General features: G+C 36.7%; 1 long non-coding RNA gene across 1 annotated transcript in view; it reads right to left on the reverse strand.

Moving 5' to 3' along the window:
• Positions 1–559: 559 nt before the first annotated feature.
• LOC111813244 overlaps positions 560–6,024 on the reverse strand; it is a 14,419-nt gene continuing 8,954 nt past the window's right edge. The window contains exons 2-4 of the long non-coding RNA XR_002818551.1: positions 3,534–3,616; positions 2,808–2,877; positions 560–767 (exon numbers count right to left, since the gene is read on the reverse strand). This is a non-coding gene — a long non-coding RNA (uncharacterized LOC111813244). The remainder of the gene's footprint in view (positions 768–2,807; positions 2,878–3,533; positions 3,617–6,024) is intronic.

The following is a 6,024-nucleotide window of genomic DNA, read 5'->3' on the forward strand; positions in this document are numbered from 1 at the left end:
ACTATGACAAAAATAAGATCATGATGAAAACAAGACTATGAGAATTAAAAGGAAATATGTAAATATTACGAGAGTGACCTATTAGCTCAAAAAATGGTGGAGAATGGGTGTAGTGATATGAGGACCAAAATAGAAGTCTACTTGATTTGACATTAGAAAAATTCTAATAACATTTGCAAAATCCTGAATGATATCATTTACCTGAATGATATGCAGTGTTTATTGGAGTAGGTTAAATTTACAACATGATATGAATTAGTGAAGCCAAACTAAGTTGACAAATATTTTATGACAGAGTTACCAGTCAGGTGATTGTTTTGTCCATCTCAAGTGGAAGACACGAATCCCACAGCGCAGCTCCCCCAGGCGCTCAGGGTCTGGGTCCCGGTGCTCTCTGTTCCCAGTGTTCCACCTCTGGAGTCTACCTCTCAGGACCTCTGCAGGTAGTGCGCCAGCTCTCACGGGCTCCTGTATCACTATCAGCACCGCATCACTGAGGCGCAAAGCTCCTTGTGGCAGGTCTCTGTGACCCTCCCCAGGCCCTGCCAGTACTTACTCAGTGCCAGTGGTCTCCAGCATGGCCACAGCAGTTATCACCAGTCATTTGCTAGTTGCCACCATTCAACACTGCAGGTCTTTGCCGATTTCTTCTGAGGAGTTGTCACCTATTTCCTCCTTGCTTTTGGTCTGGGAGGAAATCTTCAGGGTTAGCAGGGTTAGCAGAAAGTATTATACTTTCTAAAGTGTGATATACTCTGCCACATTACCTGAAATAAGAATCATAAGTGGATTTATAGGATCAGCTGAGGGGCAGTATGTTGAGTGCTTAACTGTAACGTAGGGGATAGAGCCCCAAAAGGCCTCCTTAACTGCCCTGAGTGGGCAACGGAGCACTGCTCGTACAGAGCAGCAGCAGTGATAGTATTTGTATAGACCGGGAGCAACAGAACATGCAGTTTTGTACATTTAGCAGTGTGTGTGTGTGTGTGTGTGTGTGTGTGTGTGTGTGTGATTATCATCCTCAGTATTGAACCCAGGGCCTTATGCACTGAGCTATATTTCTAACATTTGTATTACTATTTTGAGACAAGGTCTTACTAAGTTGCTAAGCTACACAAACTGGGTTCAAATTTATAATCCTCTTGCCTCAGCCTCCCAGAGTTCTGGAATTACAGGTATGAAACAACACACTAGGCTTCTGGTAAACATTTCTGAGGAATTTTCACAATAAGGACAGAGGGTGAAGGGCAGGACAGAGAAGAGTTACCATGCATAGCCATGGTGTGGAGTGGCATAGGCTACATCTGAGTTTCACACCTACTGTGGCCAAGAAATATATCTCTTGGACCCACTGTAGGTAGCTAGGAGAGCCCCAGGGGTCAAGCTGATGATAGTTGAGGAGAAGCAGCTGCTTGAGTGACAGACATTATTCTCCCTGAAATATCAGAACTGAAACCATGACTGCCATTGCTTCTGAGAAGTGTGTATGTCGGCTGTTCATGTGATTATGAGCTCTGGGGGTTTAAGAATTGAGGTTCTATCCATAGTGAGCCTCATACAGTCCTGTGCTTTGGCCTTTCAAATGCAATAATCCTGGGATACTTGTACAAGAGCCCTTAACAGATGGACTGGAGGAGAAAAGAGAAAAATTTGGTGTTCTTGTGGTGGTGGTGGTTCTTGACAAGGCTCATGCAGCAATTTATTTACTAAACTCTTTTTTAAAGATTGTGACAAAATAATACATTCACTAATATTTGATAATTAACTTTTTATTTCTGTTGGTAATATACACCCGGAAGGGTCAAATCTACAATGTTAAATGATTTACTATTCTGTCACAGAAGCATGGAGGTAAGACATATAATGATAGACTTCAGTATATGTTGTAAATGATAATATCTACCAGAAAAACTCTGATTTACATGTTAAAATCATTAGTTAACTATCTAAAGTCATAACTATGACTAAAGTCATAGCATAAGTGTGTTTTACAAAATACAGTTTAATTTTTGATTGGCCCTATTTTTAATACATAAATAGTTGGTTTGATTAAATGAAATGTAAGCCAAATTCTACTTCTAGATATTATATATTATCAGAAAATGAAGGATCAAGGGCAAGCAAGACAGCTCAGTGGACTAAGTGCCTGCTTAGGCAATCAGAGGGACCGGGGTTTGATCCCGGGTACTGCATGGCAACAGCCCCATCCCCAGGAGCTCTGAGACAACACAGAGTCTGGACTTGGTGGCACACACTTGTAATCCCAGCACTTGTGAGGCTGAAAACATGAGGATCGCTATGAATATAAGCTGTGTAGTGAGACTCTGTATAAAATACTAAAAAAAAGAAGAAGGATCAGACATTTATTCAAATAGAGAAGTCTGTTTAAAATTGTAAATTATACACTTTACAAATTATTTTATTGGTTCCAACTGTTGAAGAAATATTTAATAAGTATTAAACAACTTAATTTCTAGAACAAAAATCTGATTTTCTGATATTTAATAAAGTCATATAATTTGTATAAAAGATTGACTTTGAGCTGGCATTTTACTTGACTATGTTCTACTTGTGTGTGTTTTACAAAATAAAGTTTAGTTTTTGATTGAAAATGCAATATTCTTATAAACAGAACAGTACCCAATAAGTAGTGGGCAATAATTGTTTATTGAGAGCATAATAACAGATTTAATACATTAAATAATTCAAGGAAAACTTTACTGCAATGAGATAATGTTCAAATTATCTATTATATATAGACAAATATCATTAACTTAGAAACTTAAAACATTGAACATTTATCTTACCATTTTTGTTGCCTTTGCTCTGGGCCTGTATTAGCTGGGTCTTTTCAAATTGTAAGTAAGACTGACCCATCTAAGATTAATTAGAGTGAATGAAAAGAAATACTATTTATTATGATCATTTTGTATAACACCCAAACAGTGGAGATTCTTTGAAACAGAAACTTAACCAGTTGCTCAGCTCTTAGACTGGAACAATTGCTATAAGTAGAATAGCTGCTAGGTCAATATTGTTGAATAACTGGATATTAGATGACATTTTCTCAAAAGAATATTGTGTTTCTAAACATTTTAATAAGTGTTTTAATAAGACTGAATGAATATCATGTATAATTATTTTTTTAAAAAATCTGGGATAAAAATCCATTAAGTAGTTCTCTCTTTCACAGCTAGTAATTGTGTCTCTTCAGAGTTAATAATTCAATATTAAGGGAGGAAAGGAAATGTGGATTAAAAGAAATTGAAGTGTATTATATACATATACAATCCCCACAAAGCATACACACATGAACAATAATGCCTGCAAAATCATAATTCCAAGGGTAAAAACAACTAAGATATATACATTTTTCAGAATTAACTCAGAAACAGACTGCACATTGAGTCTTTAAACAATTCTGAAGTACAGCAATCAAACACTCAGTGTTAGACATTGTCACCTTTATATTTTTAGGTGCATTAGAACAATAATTTGATCCCCAATTTTTATCTGTTAATGTTTTTACTCACCACTTGGGGATGGCACGAGAAGACACATTTTGATTCTGTTTGTTTGAAGATGCGGCCAAAAGTCCTGAACGTCTAACAAGCTCCTAGGTATTTTTCAAATGTGGATCCAGATATTCCAATTTGAGGAGCAGGTAGTTAGGTCTCTCCAGTAAGGCATTTTAATCTATGCAGCTTTTAATATCATCAAATGATTTTTGGCAATAAAGTCATCTAGCTTTGTTTGTTAATTAGAATTTGAATACCAGTAATGAATCACTTGAAAAACAAGGTTTTTATTGCCATACTTTCTTTCTTTTTTTATGCATTTAGTTAGGGCTTACAGGGTCTTACTGCACAGATCAGGCTTGTGATGATCCTCTTGTTTTTAGCCTCCCAAATTCTGGGATTACAAGTGCACCCCCACCCCGCCCAATCTCTATCGTCCTCTCAGGGTTGGGGCTGGCATGGCATGCAGGGGATCAAACCACAGTCCCTGAGTCTGCCTTAGCAGGTACTTTAGTCTGCAGAGCTCTCTGGCTGGCCCTTTATATCATCATACTTTAAAACCTAGAGCAAGGATTCTTTTCTGATATGTTTTAATTACTATTAGAATTATTTTTCCTATAAAAATGAGGATATTACTAAAACAATTTATGATGTTTATACTATGCACTAAACAATATATAAATTTCATATAAAAAGATTATATCAGTAAAGGATTATTTCTTCTAGTAAGAAAGATTGTAAATTTAATTACCGAACTAAACAATACCTAAAAACTTATATTCTTTAAACAAATATGAAAACCTATCTGTAAAGTGTGAAGAAATCAGTACCTGGAAAATTCATTCTACATATTTCTCACTTCTAGTTTACAGGAGAAAAAAAAATACCCTATTAACCTAAGAGCTAGTGAAGTATCCTCAACTTCTGTAACCTATGTTCAACAAATGTTTATTCTGTTGGCAAAATAAATTTTTTTATGTTGTGGTACAGGGTCTCACTACACAGCTTAGATTCATAGTGATCCTCCTGTCTCAGACTCCCCATTGCTTGGATTGTAGGCATCTGGCGCCACACCTGGTTTCAGTAAGCTGGCACAGCATAGAGTTGTCACAGCATGGGGTACCAAGGATTGAACTCGGGTGCTTGCACTTGCCAGGCAGGTGCTCACACCACTGAAGTATCTCCCCAATCAGCAAAGTAAATTCTTACCTGAAACCATGATCCCCTTCAGTAAAGGAAAACTTGTTTGTCCCACAGAGAAAATGACTTTGGGAATGCATTAGATACTGTTCTAGTCAGTTTATCTTTGTCTATATAAATGAGGGACAGCTTACCTGCTAGAGTGCTGCAGGTCTGTCATCTACAGCATAAACAAAGCCTCCAAACTTTCAGAATAGAGACAATTATTCTTATTGATTTGGACAGTGTCATTTCCTGTTGTGATACAATTGGGTGATCCTCACAAGCCCTCCTACTTGGAAGTTCCCTACCCCCAAAGAAAACTTAACATTATCATATTTTCAATAACAAGTTACCTATTGGGAAGATCTGGACAAATCAGAGTCAAAACAAAAGGTATTATTGAGGAAATCATTCTAGAAATGAGAGCTGACATTGACTTAGGATTCCCCTGAAACAAGTCACAAAAGACTTGGACTATTTTTTTTTCAGAATATAAAGGAAAACAAAGCAGTATGTACCTTATACTTCCCTTGGAAAGAAGTACTAAAGAAGGATTGAAACCGTCTTTCCACATAGCAAGTTTCTTCCTTAGGACACACTAATGTCTTTAGCAACGTTTAAAACATATTTTCCAATTATATGACGAATTGAACATAAACTAGTATTTTCATCAAGAGTTAAAAGTAATGTCTAATGAAGATGATTTGTCTCTCCCATTCTTTGTACTGTTTCTAATAATCCAGCTCTAAGTGTAGTACAATCTTATGACACTCTGACATTGGTGTCACCTGACACACAGCCATTCTTGGGGCATTTGGTATTTCCAGGTTTCTCTTAAGAGGATATGGTTGTCAGCAAGAATGAAGAGCTCAGCAGTAGCACAAACACAATATTTGAAATTGCTTTGATGAAAAAGTAATGTCTAGACATAAGGCAGGGTGCGTAGGGAAAGAATTTTTTGGCAAATTAGAGTAAGTGGGTATGTTCAGATTCAACTCCTACTGTGAGGAGTTTTTCAGTCAACTGTGACTTCTAAAGTAAACATTATTATTTTTTTTTTCTACCAGAAAATGAACTCATGAGCTCATGCTTACGAAGCAGGTGCTGTGCCACAGAGCAGTATCCCCAGCCCTGAAGTAAACTTTTGAAGTAAGAAGAGTTTATTCTGCTAGACTGAGTTAATATCATTTTCATTTTGGCTATTTATATTGTAAATAGGGGAGGAAAAAATTGTAATAATTCTGAAATGGTGAACAAATGTGGCTTTTGTGTGTATTTGCATCCCAAATTTCTATTCTGCTTTAAATTGTAAATCTTTAGCATG

This window comes from Octodon degus, unplaced genomic scaffold (genome assembly GCF_000260255.1).
Source record: "Octodon degus isolate 3935 unplaced genomic scaffold, OctDeg1.0 scaffold00175, whole genome shotgun sequence".
Lineage (NCBI taxonomy): Eukaryota > Metazoa > Chordata > Mammalia > Rodentia > Octodontidae > Octodon > Octodon degus.